Below are 21322 nucleotides of genomic sequence, written 5' to 3' on the forward strand. Positions count from 1 at the left end.
AGAGAGTGTCAGACAGTGTCTGAGAGTGTCAGAGAGTGTCTGAGAATGTCTGAGAGTGTCAGAGAGTGTCAGAGAGTGTCAGAGAGTGATAGAGAGTGATAGATCGAGTCAGAGAGTGTCAGAGAGTGTCATAGAGTGTCAGAGAGTGATAGAGAGTGATAGAGAGTGTCAGAGAGTGTCAGAGAGTGTCAGAGAGTGTCAGATAGTGATAGAGAGTGTCAGAGAGTGTCAGAGAGTGATAGAGAGTGAAAGAGAGTGATAGAGAGTGTCAGAGAGTGTCAGAGAGTGATAGAGAGTGATAGAGAGTGTCAGAGAGTGTCAGAGAGTATCAGATAGTGATAGAGAGTGTCAGAGAGTGTCAGAGAGTGATAGAGACTGATAGAGAGTGTCAGAGAGTGTCAGAGAGTGTCAGAGAGTGTCAGAGAGTGTCAGATAGTGATAGAGAGTGTCAGAGAGTGTCAGAGAGTGATAGAGACTGATAGAGAGTGTCAGAGAGTGTCAGAGAGTGTCAGAGAGTGTCAGAGAGTGTCAGATAGTGATAGAGAGTGTCAGAGAGTGTCAGAGAGTGATAGAGAGTGAAAGAGAGTGATAGAGAGTGTCAGAGAGTGTCAGAGAGTGATAGAGAGTGATAGAGAGTGTCAGAGAGTGTCAGAGAGTGTCAGAGAGTATCAGATAGTGAAAGAGAGTGTCAGAGAGTGTCAGAGAGTGATAGAGACTGATAGAGAGTGTCAGAGAGTGTCAGAGAGTGTCAGAGAGTGATAGAGAGTGATAGAGAGTGATAGAGAGGTTCAGAGACTGTCAGAGAGTGATAGAGAGTGTCAGAGAGTGTCAGAGAGTGTCAGATAGTGATAGTGAGTGTCAGAGAGTGATAGAGAGTGTCAGAGAGTGTCAGAGAGTGATAGAGAGTGTCAGAGAGTGATAGAGAGTGTCAGAGATTGTCAGAGAGTGGCAGAGAGTGATAGAGAGTGATAGAGAGTTTCAGAGAGTGTCAGAGAATGTCAGAGAGTGATAGAGAGTGTCAAAGAGTGATAGATAGTGTCAGAGAGTGTCAGAGAGTGATAGAGAGTGATAGAGAGTTTCAGAGAGTGTCAGAGAGTGTCAGAGAGTGTCAGAGAGTGATAGAGAGTGATAGAGAGTGTCAGAGAGTGTCAGAGAGTGATAGAGAGTGATAGAGAGTGTCAGAGAGTGATAGTGAGTGTCAGAGAGTGTCAGAGAGTGTCAGAGAGTGATAGAGAGTGATAGAGAGGTTCAGAGAGTGTCAGAGAGTGATAGAGAGTGTCAGAGAGTGATAGAGAGTGCCAGAGAGTGTCAGAGAGTGCCAGAGAGTGATAGCGAGTGTCAGAGAGTGTCAGAGTGTGTCAGAGAGTGATAGAGAGTGATAGAGAGTGTCAGAGATTGTCAGAGAGTGATAGAGAGTGTCAGAGAGTGTCAGAGAGTGATAGAGAGTGTCAGAGAGTGTCAAAAAGTAATAGAGAGTGAAAGAGAGTGTCAGAGAGTGTCAGAGAGTGATAGAGAGTGATAGAGAGTGTCAGAGAGTGTCAGAGAGTGTCAGAGAGTGTCAGATAGTGATAGTGAGTGTCAGAGAGTGTCAGAGAGTGTCAGAGATTGAAAGAGAGTGTCAGAGAGAGTCAGAGAGTGATAGAGAGTGATAGAGAGTGATAGAGAGTGTCAGAGAGTGTCAGAGAGTGTCAGAGAGTGTCAGATAGTGATAGTGAGTGTCAGAGAGTGTCAGAGAGTGATAGAGAGTGAAAGAGAGTGTCAGAGAGTGTCAAAAAGTAATAGAGAGTGAAAGAGAGTGTCAGAGAGTGTCAGAGAGTGATAGAGAGTGATAGAGAGTGTCAGAGAGTGTCAGAGAGTGTCAGAGAGTGTCAGATAGTGATAGTGAGTGTCAGAGAGTGTCAGAGAGTGTCAGAGATTGAAAGAGAGTGTCAGAGAGAGTCAGAGAGTGATAGAGAGTGATAGAGAGTGATAGAGAGTGTCAGAGAGTGTCAGAGAGTGTCAGAGAGTGTCAGAGAGTGATAGTGAGTGTCAGAGAGTGTCAGAGAGTGATAGAGAGTGAAAGAGAGTGTCAGAGAGTGTCAGAGAGTGATAGAGAGTGATAGAGAGTGTCAGAGAGTGTCAGAGAGTGTCAGATAGTGTCAGATAGTGATAGTGAGTGTCAGAGAGTGTCAGAGAGTGTCAGAGAGTGATAGAGATTGAAAGAGAGTGTCAGAGAGTGTCAGAGAGTGAGAGTGATAGAGAGTGTCAGAGAGTGTCAGAGAGTGTCAGATAGTGATAGTGAGTGTCAGAGAGTGTCAGAGAGTGTCAGAGAGTGTCAGAGAGTGTCAGAGAGTGATAGAGAGTGAAAGAGAGTGTCAGAGAGTGTCAGAGAGTGATAGAGAGTGATAGAGAGTGTCAGAGAGTGTCAGAGAGTGTCAGATAGTGATAGTGAGTGCCAGAGAGTGTCAGAGAGTGTCAGAGAGTGATAGAGAGTGTCAGAGAGTGTCAGAGAGTGTCAGAGAGTGTCAGAGAGTGTCAGAGGGTGTCAGAGGGTGTCTGAGAGTGATAGAGAGTTTCAGAGAGTTTCAGAGAGTGTCTGAGAGTGTCAGAGAGTGTCAGAGAGTGTCAGAGAGTGATAGAGAGTGATAGAGAGTGATAGAGCGTGTCAGAGAGTGTCAGAGAGTGTCAGAGAGTGTCAGAGAGTGTCAGAGAGTGTCAGAGAGTGATAGAGAGTGATAGAGAGTGTCAGAGAGTGTCAGAGAGTGTCAGAGAGTGATAGAGAGTGAAACAGAGTGTCAGAGAGTGTCAGAGAGTGATAGAGAGTGATAGAGAGTGTCAGAGAGCGTCAGAGAGTGTCAGATAGTGATAGTGAGTGTCTGAGAGTGATAGAGAGTTTCAGAGAGTTTCAGAGAGTGTCTGAGAATGTCAGAGAGTGTCAGAGAGTGTCAGAGAGTGTCAGAGAGTGATAGAGAGTGATAGAGAGTGATAGAGCGTGTCAGAGAGTGTCAGAGAGTGTCAGAGAGTGATAGAGAGTGTCAGAGAGTGTCAGATAGTGATAGAGAGCGTCAGAGAGTGTCAGAGAGTGTCAGAGAGTGATAGAGAGTGAAAGAGAGTGTCAGAGAGTGTCAGAGAGTGTCAGAGAGTGTCAGAGAGTGTCAGATAGTGATAGTGAGTGTCTGAGAGCGTCAGAGAGTGTCAGATAGTGATAGAGAGTGTCAGAGAGTGATAGAGAGTGATAGAGAGTGTCAGAGAGTGTCAGAGAGTGTCAGAGAGTGTCAGATAGTGATAGTGAGTGTCTGAGAGTGTCAGAGAGTGTCAGATAGTGATAGAGAGTGACAGAGAGTGTCAGAGAGTGACAGAGAGTGAGAGAGAGTGAAAGAGAGTGTCAGAGAGTGTCAGAGAGCGTCAGAGAGTGTCAGATAGTGATAGAGAGTGTCAGAGAGTTTCAGAGAGTGATAGAGAGTGTCAGAGAGTGTCAGAGAGTGTCAAAGAGTGTCAGAGAGTGATAGAGAGTGATAGAGAGTGTCAGAGAGTGTCAGAGAGTGATAGTGAGTGTCTGAGAGTGTCAGAGAGTGTCTGAGATTGTCAGAGAGTGATAGAGAGTGTCAGAGAGTGTCAGAGAGTGATAGTGAGTGTCTGAGAGTGTCAGATAGTGTCAGAGAGTGATAGAGAGTGATAGAGAGTGATAGAGAGTATCAGAGAGTGTCAGAGAATGTCAGAGAATGTCAGAGAGTGATAGAGAGTGTCAGAGAGTGATAGAGAGTGATAGAGAGTGTCAGAGAGTGTCAGAGAGTGGTAGAGAGTGTCAGAGAGTGATATAGAGTGTCAGAGAGTGTCTGAGAGTGTCAGAGAGTGATAGAGAGGTTCAGAGAGTGATAGAGAGGTTCAGAGAGTGTCAGAGAGTGTCAGAGTGTGTCAGAGAGTGTCAGAGAGTGTCAGAGAGTGATAGAGAGTGTCAGAGAGTGTCAGAGAGTGATAGAGAGTGATAGTGAGTGTCTGAGAGTGATAGAGAGTGTCAGAGGGTGTCTGAGAGGGTCAGAGAGTGATAGAGAGTGATAGAGAGTGATAGAGAGTGTCTGAGAATGTCAGAGAGTGATAGAGAGTGTCAGAGGGTGTCTGAGAGGGTCAGAGAGTGATAGAGAGTGATAGAGAGTGATAGAGAGTGTGAGAGAGTGTCAGAGAGTGTCAGAGAGTGATAGAGAGTGATAGAGAGTGATAGAGAGTGTCAGAGAGTGATAGAGAGTGATAGAGAGGTTCAGAGAGTGTCAGAGAGTGTCAGAGAGTGTCAGAGAGTGTCAGAGAGTGATAGAGGGTGATAGAGAGTGATAGAGAGTGTCAGAGAGTGATAGAGAGTGATAGAGAGTGATAGTGAGTGTCTGAGAGTGATAGAGAGTGTCAGAGAGTGATAGAGAGTGTCAGAGAGTGTCAGAGAGTGATAGAGAGTGATAGTGAGTGTCTGAGAGTGATAGAGAGTGTCAGAGAGTGTCAGAGAGTGTCAGAGAGTGATAGAGAGTGATAGAGAGTGATAGAGAGTGTCAGAGAGTGTCAGAGAGTGATAGAGAGTGATAGAGAGTGTCAGAGAGCGTCAGAGAATGTCAGAGCGTGATAGAGAGTGTCAAAGAGTGATAGAGAGTTTCAGAGAGTGTCAGAGAGTGTCTGAGAGTGTCAGAGAGTGTCAGAGAGTGATAGAGAGTGATAGTGAGTGTCTGAGAGTGATAGAGAGTTTCAGAGAGTGTCAGAGAATGTCAGAGCGTGATAGAGAGTGTCAAAGAGTGATAGAGAGTTTCACAGAGTGTCAGAGAGTGTCTGAGAGTTTCAGAGAGTGTCAGAGAATGTCAGATAGTGATAGAGAATGTCAGAGTGATAGAGAGTTTCAGAGAGTGTCAGAGAGTGTCAGAGAGTGTCTGAGAGTGATAGAGAGTGATAGAGAGTGATAGAGAGTGATAGAGAGTGTCAGAGAGTGTCAGAGAGTGTCTGAGAGTGTCAGAGAGTGATAGAGAGTGATAGAGAGTGATAGAGAGTGATAGAGAGTGTCAGAGAGTGTCAGACAGTGTCAGAGAGTGATAGAGAGTGATAGAGAGTGATAGAGAGTGATAGAGATGTTCAGAGAGTTTCAGAGAGTGTCAGAGAGTTTCAGAGAGTGATAGAGAGTGTCAGAGAGTGATAGACAGTGTCAGAGAGTGTCAGAGAGTGATAGTGAGTGATAGAGAGTTTCAGAGTGTGTCAGAGAGTGTCTGAGAGTGTCTGAGAGTGTCAGAGAGTGATAGAGAGTGTCAGAGAGTGTCAGAGAGTGATAGTGAGTGATTGAGAGTTTCAGAGTGTGTCAGAGAGTGTCTGAGATTGTCAGAGAGTGATAGTGAGTGTCTGAGAGTGTCAGAGAGTGTCAGAGAGTGTCTGAGATTGTCAGAGAGTGATAGAGAGTGATAGAGAGTGTCAGAGAGTGTCAGAGAGTGATAGTGAGTGTCAGATAGTGTCAGAGAGTGTCAGATAGTGTCAGAGAGTGTCAGAGAGTGTCAGAGAGTGTCAGAGAGTGATAGTGAGTGTCTGAGAGTATCAGATAGTGATAGAGAGTGTCAGAGAGTTTCAGATAGTGATAGTGAGTGTCTGGGAGTTTCAGAGAGTGTCAGAGAGTGATAGAGAGTGTCAGAGAGTGTCAGAGAGTGATAGAGAGTGATAGAGAGTGTCAGAGAGTGATAGAGAGTGTCAGAGAGTGATAAAGAGTGCCAGAGACTGTCAGAGAGTGTCAGAGAGTGATAGAGAGTGACAGAGAGTTTCAGAGAGTTTCAGAGAGTGTCAGAGAATGTCAGAGAGTGATAGAGAGTGTCAGAGAGTGATAGAGAGTGTCAGAGAGTGTCAGAGAGTGATACAGAGTGATAGAAAGTGTCAGAGAGTGATAGAGAGTGATAGAGAGTTTCAGAGAGTGTCAGAGAATGTCAGAGAGTGTCAGAGAGTGTCAGAGAGTGATTGAGAGTAATAGAAAGTGTCAGAGAGTGTCAGAGAATGTCAGATAGTGATAGTGAGTGATAGAGAGTCTCAGAGAGTGATAGAGAGTGTCAGACAGTGTCTGAGAGTGTCAGAGAGTGATAGAGAGGGTCAGAGAGGGTCAGAGAGTGTCAGAGAGTGTCAGAGAGTGTCAGAGAGTGATGGAGAGTGATGGAGAGTGATGGAGAGTGATAGAGAGTGTCAGAGAGTGTCAGAGAGTGTCAGTGTCTGAGAGTGATAGAGAGTTTCAGAGAGTTTCAGAGAGTGTCTGAGAATGTCTGAGAGTGTCAGAGAGTGTCAGAGAGTGTCAGAGAGTGATAGAGAGTGATAGATCGAGTCAGAGAGTGTCAGAGAGTGTCATAGAGTGTCAGAGAGTGATAGAGAGTGATAGAGAGTGTCAGAGAGTGTCAGAGAGTGTCAGAGAGTGTCAGATAGTGATAGAGAGTGTCAGAGAGTGTCAGAGAGTGATAGAGAGTGAAAGAGAGTGATAGAGAGTGTCAGAGAGTGTCAGAGAGTGTCAGAGAGTGATAGAGAGTGTCAGAGAGTGTCAGAGAGTGTCAGAGAGTGTCAGATAGTGATAGAGAGTGTCAGAGAGTGTCAGAGAGTGATAGAGAGTGATAGAGAGTGTCAGAGAGTGTCAGAGAGTGTCAGAGAGTGATAGAGAGTGAAAGAGAGTGTCAGAGAGTGTCAGAGAGTGATAGAGAGTGATAGAGAGTGTCAGAGAGTGTCAGAGAGTGTCAGAGAGTGATAGAGACTGATAGAGAGTGTCAGAGAGTGTCAGAGAGTGTCAGAGAGTGATAGAGAGTGATAGAGATTGTCAGAGAGTGTCAGAGAGTGATAGAGAGTGATAGAGAGGTTCAGAGACTGTCAGAGAGTGATAGAGAGTGTCAGAGAGTGTCAGAGAGTGTCAGATAGTGATAGTGAGTGTCAGAGAGTGATAGAGAGTGTCAGAGAGTGTCAGAGAGTGTCAGAGAGTGATAGAGAGTGTCAGAGATTGTCAGAGAGTGGCAGAGAGTGATAGAGAGTGATAGAGAGTTTCAGAGAGTGTCAGAGAATGTCAGAGAGTGATAGAGTGTGTCAAAGAGTGATAGATAGTGTCAGAGAGTGTCAGAGAGTGATAGAGAGTGATAGAGAGTTTCAGAGAGTGTCAGAGAGTGTCAGAGAGTGTCAGAGAGTGATAGAGAGTGATAGAGAGTGTCAGAGAGTGTCAGAGAGTGATAGAGAGTGATAGAGAGTGTCAGAGAGTGATAGTGAGTGTCAGAGAGTGATAGAGAGTGTCAGAGAGTGATAGAGAGTGTCAGAGAGTGATAGAGAGTGTCAGAGAGTGATAGAGAGTGCCAGAGAGTGTCAGAGAGTGCCAGAGAGTGATAGCGAGTGTCAGAGAGTGTCAGAGATTGTCAGAGAGTGATAGAGAGTGTCAGAGAGTGTCAAAAAGTAATAGAGAGTGAAAGAGAGTGTCAGAGAGTGTCAGAGAGTGATAGAGAGTGATAGAGAGTGTCAGAGAGTGTCAGAGAGTGTCAGAGAGTGTCAGATAGTGATAGTGAGTGTCAGAGAGTGTCAGAGAGTGTCAGAGAGTGATAGAGATTGAAAGAGAGTGTCAGAGAGAGTCAGAGAGTGATAGAGAGTGATAGAGAGTGTCAGAGAGTGTCAGAGAGTGTCAGATAGTGATAGTGAGTGTCAGAGAGTGTCAGAGAGTGATAGAGAGTGAAAGAGAGTGTCAGAGAGTGTCAGAGAGTGATAGAGAGTGATAGAGAGTGTCAGAGAGTGTCAGAGAGTGTCAGAGAGTGATAGAGAGTGATAGAGAGTGTCAGAGAGTGTCAGAGAGTGTCAGATAGTGATAGTGAGTGTCAGAGAGTGTCAGAGAGTGTCAGAGAGTGATAGAGATTGAAAGAGAGTGTCAGAGAGTGTCAGAGAGTGATAGAGAGTGATAGAGAGTGTCAGAGAGTGTCAGAGAGTGTCAGATAGTGATAGTGAGTGTCAGAGAGTGTCAGAGAGTGTCAGAGAGTGATAGAGAGTGAAAGAGAGTGTCAGAGAGTGTCAGAGAGTGATAGAGAGTGATAGAGAGTGTCAGAGAGTGTCAGAGAGTGTCAGATAGTGATAGTGAGTGCCAGAGAGTGTCAGAGAGTGTCAGAGAGTGATAGAGAGTGATAGAGAGTGTCAGAGAGTGTCAGAGAGTGTCAGAGGGTGTCAGAGGGTGTCTGAGAGTGATAGAGAGTTTCAGAGAGTTTCAGAGAGTGTCAGAGAGTGTCAGAGAGTGTCAGAGAGTGTCAGAGAGTGATAGAGAGTGATAGAGAGAGATAGAGCGTGTCAGAGAGTGTCAGAGAGTGTCAGAGAGTGTCAGAGAGTGTCAGAGAGTGATAGAGAGTGATAGAGAGTGTCAGAGAGTGTCAGAGAGTGTCAAAGAGTGTCAGAGAGTGATAGAGAGTGAAACAGAGTGTCAGAGAGTGTCAGAGAGTGATAGAGAGTGATAGAGAGTGTCAGAGAGCGTCAGAGAGTGTCAGATAGTGATAGTGAGTGTCTGAGAGTGATAGAGAGTTTCAGAGAGTTTCAGAGAGTGTCTGAGAATGTCTGAGAGTGTCAGAGAGTGTCAGAGAGTGTCAGAGAGTGATAGAGAGTGATAGAGAGTGATAGAGCGTGTCAGAGAGTGTCAGAGAGTGTCAGAGAGTGATAGAGAGTGTCAGAGAGTGTCAGATAGTGATAGAGAGCGTCAGAGAGTGTCAGAGAGTGTCAGAGAGTGATAGAGAGTGAAAGAGAGTGTCAGAGAGTGTCAGAGAGTGTCAGAGAGTGTCAGAGAGTGTCAGATAGTGATAGTGAGTGTCTGAGAGCGTCAGAGAGTGTCAGATAGTGATAGAGAGTGTCAGAGAGTGTCAGAGAGTGTCAGAGAGTGATAGAGAGTGATAGAGAGTGTCAGAGAGTGATAGAGAGTGTCAGAGAGTGATAGAGAGTGAAAAAGAGTGTCAGAGAGTGTCAGAGAGTGTCAGAGAGTGATAGAGAGTGATAGAGAGTGTCAGAGAGTGTCAGAGAGTGTCAGATAGTGATAGTGAGTGTCTGAGAGTGTCAGAGAGTGTCAGATAGTGATAGAGAGTGACAGAGAGTGTCAGAGAGTGACAGAGAGTGAGAGAGAGTGAAAGAGAGTGTCAGAGAGTGTCAGAGAGCGTCAGAGAGTGTCAGATAGTGATAGAGAGTGTCAGAGAGTTTCAGAGAGTGATAGAGAGTGTCAGAGAGTGTCAGAGAGTGTCAAAGAGTGTCAGAGAGTGATAGAGAGTGATAGAGAGTGTCAGAGAGTGTCAGAGAGTGATAGAGAGTGAAAGAGAGTGTCAGAGAGTGTCAGAGAGTGTCAGTGAGTGATAGAGAGTGATAGAGAGTGTCAGAGAGTGTCAGAGAGTGTCAGAGAGTGATAGAGAGTGATGGAGAGTGTCAGAGAGTGTCAGAGAGTGTCAGATAGTGATAATGTGTGTCTAAGAGTGATAGTGAGTGTCTGAGAGTGTCAGAGAGTGTCAGATAGTGTCAGAGAGTGTCAGGGAGTGTCAGAGAGTGATAGAGAGTTTCAGAGAGTGTCAGAGAGTGATAGAGAGTGTCAGAGAGTGTCAGAGAGTGTCAGAGAGTGTCAGAGAGTGATAGAGAGTGTCAGAGAGTGTCAGAGAGTGTCTGAGAGTGTCAGAGAGTGATAGAGAGTGATAGAGAGTGTCAGAGAGTGTCAGGGAGTGATAGAGAGTGTCAGAGAGTGTCAGAGAGTGTCAGAGAGTGATAGAGAGTGGTAGAGAGTGTCAGAGAGTGTCAGAGAGTGTCAGAGAGTGTCTGAGAGTGTCTGAGAGTGTCAGAGAGTGATAGAGAGTGATAGAGAGTGTCAGAGAGTGTCAGAGAGTGATAGAGAGTGTCAGAGAGTGTCAGAGAGTGTCAGAGAGTGTCAGAGAGTGTCAGAGAATGATAGAGAGTGATAGAGAGTGTCAGAGAGTGTCAGAGAGTGTCAGAGAGTGTCAGAGAGTGATAGAGAGTGAAAGAGAGTGTCAGAGAGTGTCAGAGAGTGTCAGAGAGTGATAGAGAGTGTCAGAGAGTGTCAGAGAGTGTCAGAGAGTGTCAGAGCGTGATAGAGAGTGATAGAGAGTGATAGAGAGTGTCAGAGAGTGCCAGAGAGTGTCAGAGAGTGATAGAGAGTGATAGAGAGTGTCAGAGAGTGATAGAGAGTGTCAGAGAGTGTCAGAGAGTGTCAGAGAGTGATAAAGAGTGAAAGAGAGTGTCAGAGAGTGATAGAGAGTGATAGAGAGTGATAGAGAGTGATTGAGAGTGTCAGAGAGTGTCAGAGAGTGTCAGAGAGTGATAGTGAGTGTCTGAGAGTGTCAGAGAGTGATAGAGAGTGTCAGAGAGTGTCAGAGAGTGTCAGAGAGTGATAGAGAGTGTCAGAGAGTGTCAGAGAGTGTCAGAGAGTGATAGAGAGTTTCAGAGAGTGTCAGAGAGTGTCAGAGAGTGTCAGAGATTGATAGAGAGTGATAGTGAGTGTCAGAGAGTGTCAGAGAGTGTCAGAGAGTGATAGAGAGTGATAGAGAGTGTCAGAGAGTGTCAGAGAGTGTCAGAGAGTGTCAGAGAGTGAAAGAGTGTGTCAGAGAGTGTCAGAGAGTGATAGAGAGTGTCAGAGAGTGATAGAGAGTGTCAGAGAGTGTCAGAGAGTGATAGAGAGTGATAGAGAGTGATAGAGAGTGTCAGAGAGTGTCAGAGAGTGATAGAGAGTGAAAGAGAGTGATAGAGAGTGTCAGAGAGTGTCAGAGAGTGTCAGAGAGTGAAAGAGAGTGTCAGAGAGTGTCAGAGAGTGTCAGAGAGTGATAGAGAGTGTCAGAAAGTGTCAGAGAGTGATAGAGAGTGATAGAGAGTGATAGAGAGTGTCAGAGAGTGTCAGAGAGTGATAGAGAGTGAAAGAGAGTGTCAGAGAGTGTCAGAGAGTGTCAGAGAGTGATAGAGAGTGATAGAGAGTGATAGAGAGTGTCAGAGAGTGTCAGAGAGTGTCAGAGAGTGTCAGAGAGTGATAGAGAGTGATAGAGAGTGATAGAGAGTGTCAGAGAGTGTCAGATAGTGATAGTGAGTGTCAGAGAGTGTCAGAGAGTGTCAGAGAGTGTCAGAGAGTGATAGAGAGTGATAGAGAGTGAAAGAGAGTGTCAGAGAGTGTCAGAGAGTGTCAGAGAGTGATAGAGAGTGTCAGAGAATGTCAGAGAGTGTCAGAGAGTGATAGAGAGTGATAGAGAGTGATAGAGAGTGTCAGAGAGTGTCAGAGAGTGTCAGAGAGTGATAGAGAGTGTCAGAGAGTTTCAGAGAGTGTCAGAGAGTGTCAGAGAGTGTCAGAGAGTGTCAGAGAGTGTCAGAGAGTGAAAGAGAGTGTCAGAGAGTGTCAGAGAGTGATAGAGAGTGTCAGAGAGTGTCAGAGAGTGTCAGAGAGTGTCAGAGAGTGATAGAGAGTGAAAGAGAGTGTCAGAGAGTGTCAGAGAGTGTCAGAGAGTGTCAGAGAGTGATAGAGAGTGATAGAGAGTGTCAGAGAGTGATAGAGATTGTCAGAGAGTGTCAGAGAGTGTCAGAGAGTGTCAGAGAGTGTCAAAGAGTGATAGAGAGTGATAGAGAGTGTCAGAGAGTGTCAGAGAGTGTCAGAGAGTGATAGAGAGTGAAAGAGAGTGTCAGAGAGTGATAGAGAGTGAAAGAGAGTGTCAGAGAGTGTCAGAGAGTGTCAGAGAGTGATAGAGAGTGATAGAGAGTGTCAGAGAGTGATAGAGAGTGATAGAGAGTGTCAGAGAGTGTCAGAGTGTCAGAGAGTGTCAGAGAGTGTCAAAGAGTGATAGAGAGTGATAGAGAGTGATAGAGAGTGTCAGAGAGTGTCAGAGAGTGTCAGAGAGTGATAGTGATAGTGAGTGTCAGAGAGTGTCAGAGAGTGATAGAGAGTGATAGAGAGTGATAGAGAGTGTTAGAGAGTGTCAGAGAGTGCCAGAGAGTGTCAGAGAGTGTCAGAGAGTGTCAGAGAGTGTCAGAGAGTGATAGAGAGTGTCAGAGAGTGTCAGAGAGTGATAGAGAGTGATAGTGAGTGTCAGAGAGTGTCAGAGAGTGATAGAGAGTGAAAGGGAGTGATAGAGAGTGTCAGAGAGTTTCAGAGAGTGTCAGAGAGTGTCAGAGAGTGAAAGAGAGTGTCAGAGAGTGTCAGAGAGTGATAGAGAGTGTCACAGAGTGTCAGAGAGTGTCAGAGAGTGATAGAGAGTGATAGAGAGAGATAGAGAGTGTCAGAGAGTGTCAGAGAGTGTCAGAGAGTGTCAGAGAGTGATAGAGAGTGATAGAGAGTGATAGAGAGTGTCAGAGAGTGTCAGAGAGTGTCAGATAGTGATAGTGAGTGTCAGAGAGTGTCAGAGAGTGTCAGAGAGTGATAGAGAGTGATAGAGAGTGTCAGAGAGTGTCAGAGAGTGTCAGAGAGTGATAGAGAGTGAAAGAGAGTGATAGAGAGTGAAAGAGAGTGTCAGAGAGTGTCAGAGAGTGTCAGAGAGTGATAGAGAGTGATAGAGAGTGTCAGAGAGTGATAGAGAGTGTCAGAGAGTGTCAGAGAGTGTCAGAGAGTGTCAGAGAGTGATAGAGAGTGATAGAGAGTGTCAGAGAGTGTCAGAGAGTGTCAGAGAGTGATAGAGAGTGAAAGAGAGTGAAAGAGAGTGTCAGAGAGTGATAGAGAGTGATAGAGAGTGATAGAGAGTGTCAGAGAGTGTCAGAGAGTGATAGAGAGTGATAGTGAGTGTCAGAGAGTGTCAGAGAGTGATAGAGAGTGATAGAGAGTGTTAGAGAGTGTTAGAGAGTGTCAGAGAGTGAAAGAGAGTGTCAGAGAGTGTCAGAGAGTGATAGAGAGTGTCAGAGAGTGTCAGAGAGTGTCAGAGAGTGATAGAGAGTGATAGAAAGTGTCAGAGAGTGTCAGAGAGTGTCAGAGAGTGATAGAGAGTGTCAGAGAGTGTCAGAGAGTGATATAGAGTGATAGAGAGTGATAGAGAGTGTCAGAGAGTGTCAGAGAGTGATAGAGAGTGATAGAGAGTGTCAGAGAGCGTCAGAGAGTGTCAGAGAGTGTCAGAGAGTGATAGAGAGTGAAAGAGAGTGTCAGAGAGTGTCAGAGAGTGTCAGAGAGTGATAGAGAGTGATAGAGAGTGATAGAGAGTGAAAGAGAGTGTCAGAGAGTGTCAGAGAGTGATAGAGAGTGTCAGAGAGTGTCAGAGAGTGTCAGAGAGTGTCAGAGAGTGTCCGAGAGTGTCAGAGAGTGATAGAGAGTGACAGAGAGTGTCAGAGAGTGATAGAGAGTGTCAGAGAGTGCCAGAGAGTGTCAGAGAGTGTCAGAGAGTGATAGAGAGTGAAAGAGAGTGAAAGAGAGTGAAAGAGAGTGTCAGAGAGTGTCAGAGAGTGTCAGAGAGTGTCAGAGTGTGATAGAGAGTGATAGAGAGTGATAGAGAGTGTCAGAGAGTGTCAGAGAGTGATAGAGAGTGAAAGAGAGTGTCAGAGAGTGTCAGAGAGTGATAGAGAGTGAAAGAGAGTGTCAGAGAGTGTCAGAGAGTGTCAGAGAGTGTCAGAGAGTTTCAGAGAGTGACAGAGAGTGTCAGAGAGTGACAGAGAGTGATAGAGAGTGATAGAGAGTGTCAGAGAGTGTCAGAGAGTGTCAGAGAGTGATAGAGAGTGAAAGAGAGTGTCAGCGAGTGATAGAGAGTGATAGAGAGTGTCAGAGAGTGTCAGAGAGTGATAGAGAGTGAAAGAGAGTGTCAGAGAGTGTCAGAGAGTGATAGAGAGTGATAGAGAGTGTCAGAGAGTGTCAGATAGTGATAGTGAGTGTCTGAGAGTGTCAGAGAGTGTCAGATAGTGATAGTGAGTGTCAGAGAGTGTCAGAGAGTGTCAGAGAGTGATAGAGAGTGAAAGAGAGTGTCAGAGAGTGTCAGAGAGTGTCAGAGAGTGTCAGAGAGTGATGGAGAGTGTCAGAGAGTGATAGAGAGTGTCAGAGAGTGTCAGAGAGTGTCAGAGAGTGATAGAGAGTGTCAGAGAGTGTCAGAAAGTGTCAGTGAGTGATAGAGAGTGATAGAGAGTGTCAGAGAGTGTCAGAGAGTGATAGAGAGTGTCAGAGAGTGATAGAGAGTGTCAGAAAGTGTCAGAGAGTGATAGAGAGTGATAGAGAGTGTCAGAGAGTGTCAGAGAGTGTCAGAGAGTGATAGAGAGTGTCAGAACTGTCAGAGAGTGATAGAGAGTGATAGAGAGTGTCAGAGAGTGTCAGAGAGTGTCAGAGAGAGCTAGAGAGTGAAAGAGAGTGTCAGAGAGTGATAGAGAGTGATAGAGAGTGTCAGAGAGTGTCAGAGAGTGTCCGATAGTGATAGTGAGTGTCTGAGAGTGTCAGAGAGTGATAGAGAGTGATAGAGAGTGTCAGAGAGTGTCAGAAAGTGATAGAGAGTGAAAGAGAGTGTCAGAGAGTGTCAGAGAGTGATAGAGAGTGATAGAGAGTGTCAGAGAGTGTCAGATAGTGATAGTGAGTGTCTGAGAGTGATAGAGAGTGATAGAGAGTGTCAGAGAGTGTCAGAGAGTGTCAGAAAGTGATAGAGAGTGAAAGAGAGTGTCAGAGAGTGTCAGAGAGTGATAGAGAGTGATAGAGAGTGATAGAGAGTGTCAGAGAGTGTCAGAGAGTGTCAGATAGTGATAGTGAGTGTCTTAGAGTGTCAGAGAGTGTCAGATAGTGATAGAGAGTGTCAGAGAGTGTCAGAGAGTGTCAGAGAGTGATAGAGAGTGTCAGAGAGTGTCAGAGAGTGTCAGAGAGTGTCAGAGAGCGATAGAGAGTGTCAGAGAGTGTCAGAGAGTGTCAGAGAGTGATAGAGAGTGTCAGAGAGTGATAGAGAATGTCAGAGAGTGTCAGAGAGTGATAGAGAGTGATAGAGAGTGTCAGAGAGTGTCAGAGAGTGTCAGAGAGTGTCAGAGAGTGATAGAGAGTGTCAGAGAGTGTCAGAGAGTGATAGAGAGTGATAGAGAGTGTTAGAGAGTGTCAGAGAGTGTCAGAGAGTGTCAGAGAGTGTCAGAGAGTGATAGAGAGTGTCAGAGAGTGTCAGAGAGTGTCAGAGAGTGATAGAGAGTGATAGAGAGTGATAGAGAGTGTCAGAGAGTGTCAGAGAGTGTCAGAGAGTGTCAGAGAGTGAAAGAGAGTGATAGAGAGTGATAGAGAGTGTCAGAGAGTGTCAGAGAGTGTCAGAGAGTGATAGAGAGTGAAAGAGTGTGTCAGAGAGTGATAGAGAGTGATAGAGAGTGATAGAGAGTGTCAGAGAGTGTCAGAGAGTGATAGAGAGTGAAAGAGAGTGTCAGAGAGTGTCAGAGAGTGATAGAGAGTGATAGAGAGTGTCAGAGAGTGTCAGATAGTGATAGTGAGTGTCTGAGAGTGTCAGAGAGTGTCAGATAGTGATAGTGAGTGTCAGAGAGTGTCAGAGGGTGTCAGAGAGTGATAGAGAGTGAAAGAGAGAGTCAGAGAGTGTCAGAGAGTGTCAGAGAGTGTCAGAGAGTGATGGAGAGTGATAGAGAGTGTCAGAGAGTGTCAGAGAGTGTCAGAGAGTGTCAGAGAGTGTCAGAGAGTGATAGAGAGTGTCAGAAAGTGTCAGAGAGTGATAGAGAGTGATAGAGAGTGTCAGAGAGTGTCAGAGAGTGTCAGAGAGTGTCAGAGAGTGATAGAGAGTGTCAGAACTGTCAGAGAGTGATAGAGAGTGATAGAGAGTGTCAGAGAGTGTCAGAGAGTGTCAGAGAGAGCTAGAGAGTGAAAGAGAGTGTCAGAGAGTGTCAGAGAGTGATAGAGAGTGATAGAGAGTGTCAGAGAGTGTCAGAGAGTGTCCGATAGTGATAGTGAGTGTCTGAGAGTGTCAGAGAGTGATAGAGAGTGATAGAGAGTGTCAGAGAGTGTCAGAGAGTGTCAGAAAGTGATAGAGAGTGAAAGAGAGTGTCAGAGAGTGTCAGAGAGTGATAGAGAGTGATAGAGAGTGTCAGAGAGTGTCAGATAGTGACAGTGAGTGTCTGAGAGTGATAGAGAGTGATAGAGAGTGTCAGAGAGTGTCAGAAAGTGATAGAGAGTGAAAGAGAGTGTCAGAGAGTGTCAGAGAGTGATAGAGAGTGATAGAGAGTGATAGAGAGTGTCAGAGAGTGTCAGAGAGTGTCAGATAGTGATAGTGAGTGTCTTAGAGTGTCAGAGAGTGTCAGATAGTGATAGAGAGTGTCAGAGAGTGTCAGAGAGTGATAGAGAGTGTCAGAGAGTGTCAGAGAGTGTCAGAGAGTGTCAGAGAGCGATAGAGAGTGTCAGAGAGTGTCAGAGAGTGTCAGAGAGTGATAGAGAGTGTCAGAGAGTGATAGAGAATGTCAGAGAGTGTCAGAGAGTGATAGAGAGTGTCAGAGAGTGATAGAGAGTGATAGAGAGTGTCAGAGAGTGTCAGAGAGTGTCAGAGAGTGTCAGAGAGTGTCAGAGAGTGTCAGAGAGTGTCAGAGAGTGATAGAGAGTGATAGAGAGTGTTAGAGAGTGTCAGAGAGTGTCTGAGAGTGTCAGAGAGTGTCAGAGAGTGATAGAGAGTGATAGAGAGTGTCAGAGAGTGTCAGAGAGTGATAGAGAGTGATAGAGAGTGTCAGAGAGTGTCAGATAGTGATAGTGAGTGTCTGAGAGTGTCAGATAGTGATAGAGAGTGTCAGAGAGTGTCTGAGAGTGTCAGAGAGTGTTAGTGAGTGTCAGAGAGTGTCAGAGAGTGATAGAGAGTGCTAGAGAGTGTCAGAGAGTGTCAGAGAGTGTCAGAGAGTGTCAGAGAGTGATAGAGAGTGAAAGAGAGTGATAGAGAGTGAAAGAGAGTGTCAGAGAGTGTCAGAGAGTGTCAGAGAGTGTCAGAGAGTGATAGAGAGTGTCAGAGAGTGTCAGAGAGTGTCAGAGAGTGATAGAGAGTGTCAGAGAGTGTCAGAGAGTGTCAGAGAGTGATAGAGAGTGATAGAGAGTGTCAGAGAGTGTCAGAGAGTGTCAGAGAGTGTCAGAGAGTGATAGAGAGTGATAGAGAGTGTCAGAACTGTCAGAGAGTGATAGAGTGTGATAGAGAGTGATAGAGAGTGTCAGAGAGTGTCAGAAAGTGTCAGAGAGTGTCAGAGAGTGTCAGAGAGTGATAGAGAGTGTCAGAGAGTGTCAGAGAGTGTCAGAGAGTGATAGAGAGTGATAGAGAGTGTCAGAGAGTGTCAGAGAGTGTCAGAGAGTGTCAGAGAGTGATAGAGAGTGATAGAGAGTGTCAGAACTGTCAGAGAGTGATAGAGTGTGATAGAGAGTGATAGAGAGTGTCAGAGAGTGTCAGAAAGTGTCAGAGAGTGAAAGAGAGTGAAATTGAGTGATAGAGAGTGATAGAGAGTGTCAGAGAGTGTCAGAGAGTGTCAGAGAGAGCTAGAGAGTGAAAGAGAGTGTCAGAGAGTGTCAGAGAGTGTCAGAGAGTGATAGAGAGTGATAGAGAGTGTCAGAGAGTGTCAGAGAGTGTCCGATAGTGATAGTGAGTGTCTGAGAGTGTCAGAGAGTGATAGAGAGTGATAGAGAGTGTCAGAGAGTGTCAGAGAGTGTCAGAAAGTGATAGAGAGTGAAAGAGAGTGTCAGAGAGTGTCAGAGAGTGTCAGAGAGTGATAGAGAGTGATAGAGAGTGTCAGAGAGTGATAGAGAGTGATAGAGAGTGTCAGAGAGTGTCAGATAGTGATAGTGAGTGTCTGAGAGTGTCAGAGAGTGATAGAGAGTGATAGAGAGTGATAGAGAGTGTCAGAGAGTGTCAGAAAGTGATAGAGAGTGAAAGAGAGTGAAAGAGAGTGTCAGAGAGTGATAGAGAGTGATAGAGAGTGTCAGAGAGTGATAGAGAGTGATAGAGAGTGATAGAGAGTGTCAGAGAGTGTCAGATAGTGATAGTGAGTGTCAGAGAGTGTCAGATAGTGATAGAGAGTGTCAGAGAGTGTCAGAGAGTGTCAGAGAGTGTCAGAGAGTGATAGAGAGTGTCAGAGAGTGATAGAGAGTGTCAGAGAGTGATAGAGAGTGTCGGAGAGTGTCAGAGAGTGTCAGAGAGTGATAGAGAGTGATAGAGAGTGTCAGAGAGTGTCAGATAGTGATAGAGAGTGTCAGAGAGTGTCAGAGAGTGTCAGAGAGTGATAGAGAGTGATAGAGAGTGTCAGAGAGTGTCAGAGAGTGTCAGAGAGTGATAGAGAGTGTCAGAGAGTGTCAGAGAGTGTCAGATAGTGATAGAGAGTGTCAGAGAGTGATAGAGAGTGTCAGAGAGTGATAGAGAGTGATAGAGAGTGTCAGAGAGTGTCAGAGAGTGATAGAGAGTGATAGAGAGTGTCAGAGAGTGTCAGAGAGTGTCAGAAAGTGATAGAGAGTGAAAGAGAGTGTCAGAGAGTGTCAGAGAGTGATAGAGAGTGTCAGAGAGTGATAGAGAGTGATAGAGAGTGTCAGAGAGTGTCAGAAAGTGATAGAGAGTGAAAGAGAGTGTCAGAGAGTGTCAGAGAGTGATAGAGAGTGATAGAGAGTGTCAGAGAGTGATAGAGAGTGATAGAGAGTGATAGAGAGTGTCAGAGAGTGTCAGATAGTGATAGTGAGTGTCTGAGAGTGTCAGAGAGAGTCAGATAGTGATAGAGAGTGTCAGAGAGTGTCAGAGAGTGTCAGAGAGTGATAGAGAGTGTCAGAGAGTGATAGAGAGTGTCAGAGAGTGTCAGAGAGTGTCAGAGAGTGATAGAGAGTGATAGAGAGTGTCAGAGAGTGTCAGAGAGTGTCAGATAGTGATAGAGAGTGTCAGAGAGTGTCAGAGAGTGTCAGAGAGTGATAGAGAGTGAAAGAGAGTGTCAGAGAGTGTCAGAGAGTGTCAGAGAGTGTCAGAGAGTGATAGAGAGTGTCAGAGAGTGTCAGAGAGTGATAGAGAGTGTCAGAGAGTGTCAGAGAGTGTCAGAGAGTGATAGAGAGTGATAGAGAGTGTCAGAGAGTGTCAGAGAGTGTCAGAGAGTGATAGAGAGTGATAGAGAGTGTCAGAGAGTGTCAGAGAGTGATAGAGAGTGATAGAGAGTGTCAGAGAGTGTCAGAGAGTGTCAGAGAGTGTCAGAGAGTGATAGAGAGTGAAAGAGAGTGAAAGAGAGTGATAGAGAGTGATAGAGAGTGTCAGAGAGTGTCAGAGAGTGATAGAGAGTGTCAGAGAGTGTCAGAGAGTGTCAGAGAGTGTCAGAGAGTGTCAGAGAGTGATAGAGAGTGAAAGAGAGTGATAGAGAGTGTCAGAGAGTGATAGAGAGTGAAAGAGAGTGAAAGAGAGTGTCAGAGAGTGTCAGAGAGTGATAGAGAGTGAAAGAGAGTGAAAGAGAGTGTCAGAGAGTGTCAGAGAGTGATAGAGAGTGATAGAGAGTGTCAGAGAGTGTCAGATAGTGATAGTGAGTGTCTGAGAGTGATAGAGAGTGATAGAGAGTGTCAGAGAGTGTCAGAGAGTGTCAGAAAGTGATAGAGAGTGAAAGAGAGTGTCAGAGAGTGTCAGAGAGTGATAGAGAGTGATAGAGAGTGATAGAGAGTGTCAGAGAGTGTCAGAGAGTGTCAGATAGTGATAGTGAGTGTCTTAGAGTGTCAGAGAGTGTCAGATAGTGATAGAGAGTGTCAGAGAGTGTCAGAGAGTGTCAGAGAGTGATAGAGAGTGTCAGAGAGTGTCAGAGAGTGTCAGAGAGTGTCAGAGAGCGATAGAGAGTGTCAGAGAGTGTCAGAGAGTGTCAGAGAGTGACAGAGAGTGTCAGAGAGTGATAGAGAATGTCAGAGAGTGTCAGAGAGTGATAGAGAGTGATAGAGAGTGTCAGAGAGTGTCAGAGAGTGTCAGAGAGTGTCAGAGAGTGTCAGAGAGTGATAGAGAGTGTCAGAGAGTGTCAGAGAGTGATAGAGAGTGATAGAGAGTGTTAGAGAGTGTCAGAGAGTGTCAGAGAGTGTCAGAGAGTGTCAGAGAGTGTCAGAGAGTGTCTGAGAGTGTCAGAGAGTGATAGAGAGTGATAGAGAGTGATAGAGAGTGTCAGAGAGTGTCAGAGAGTGTCAGAGAGTGTCAGAGAGTGATAGTGAGTGTCTGAGAGTGTCAGAGAGTGTCAGAGAGTGATAGAGAGTGTCAGAGAGTGTCAGATAGTGATAGAGAGTGTCAGAGAGTGTCTGAGAGTGTCAGAGAGTGTTAGTGAGTGTCAGAGAGTGATAGAGAGTGATAGAGAGTGTTAGAGAGTGTCAGAGAGTGTCAGAGAGTGTCAGAGAGTGTCAGAGAGTGTCAGAGAGTGTCTGAGAGTGTCAGAGAGTGATAGAGAGTGATAGAGAGTGATAGAGAGTGTCAGAGAGTGTCAGAGAGTGTCAGAGAGTGTCAGAGAGTGATAGTGAGTGTCTGAGAGTGTCAGAGAGTGTCAGAGAGTGATAGAGAGTGTCAGAGAGTGTCAGATAGTGATAGAGAGTGTCAGAGAGTGTCTGAGAGTGTCAGAGAGTGTTAGTGAGTGTCAGAGAGTGTCAGAGAGTGATAGAGAGTGCTAGAGAGTGTCAGAGAGTGTCAGAGAGTGTCAGAGAGTGTCAGAGAGTGATAGAGAGTGAAAGAGAGTGATAGAGAGTGAAAGAGAGTGTCAGAGAGTGTCAGAGAGTGTCAGAGAGTGTCAGAGAGTGATAGAGAGTGTCAGAGAGTGTCAGAGAGTGTCAGAGAGTGATAGAGAGTGTCAGAGAGTGTCAGAGAGTGTCAGAGAGTGATAGAGAGTGATAGAGAGTGTCAGAGAGTGTCAGAGAGTGTCAGAGAGTGTCAGAGAGTGATAGAGAGTGATAGAGAGTGTCAGAACTGTCAGAGAGTGATAGAGTGTGATAGAGAGTGATAGAGAGTGTCAGAGAGTGTCAGAAAGTGTCAGAGAGTGAAAGAGAGTGAAAGAGAGTGATAGAGAGTGTCAGAGAGTGTCAGAGAGTGTCAGAGAGAGCTAGAGAGTGAAAGAGAGTGTCAGAGAGTGTCAGAGAGTGTCAGAGAGTGATAGAGAGTGATAGAGAGTGTCAGAGAGTGTCAGAGAGTGTCCGATAGTGATAGTGAGTGTCTGAGAGTGTCAGAGAGTGATAGAGAGTGATAGAGAGTGTCAGAGAGTGTCAGAGAGTGTCAGAAAGTGATAGAGAGTGAAAGAGAGTGTCAGAGAGTGTCAGAGAGTGTCAGAGAGTGATAGAGAGTGATAGAGAGTGTCAGAGAGTGATAGAGAGTGATAGAGAGTGTCAGAGAGTGTCAGATAGTGATAGTGAGTGTCTGAGAGTGTCAGAGAGTGATAGAGAGTGATAGAGAGTGATAGAGAGTGATAGAGAGTGTCAGAGAGTGTCAGAAAGTGATAGAGAGTGAACGAGAGTGAAAGA

Source organism: Heterodontus francisci, chromosome 45 (genome assembly GCF_036365525.1).
Source record: "Heterodontus francisci isolate sHetFra1 chromosome 45, sHetFra1.hap1, whole genome shotgun sequence".
Taxonomy (NCBI): domain Eukaryota; kingdom Metazoa; phylum Chordata; class Chondrichthyes; order Heterodontiformes; family Heterodontidae; genus Heterodontus; species Heterodontus francisci.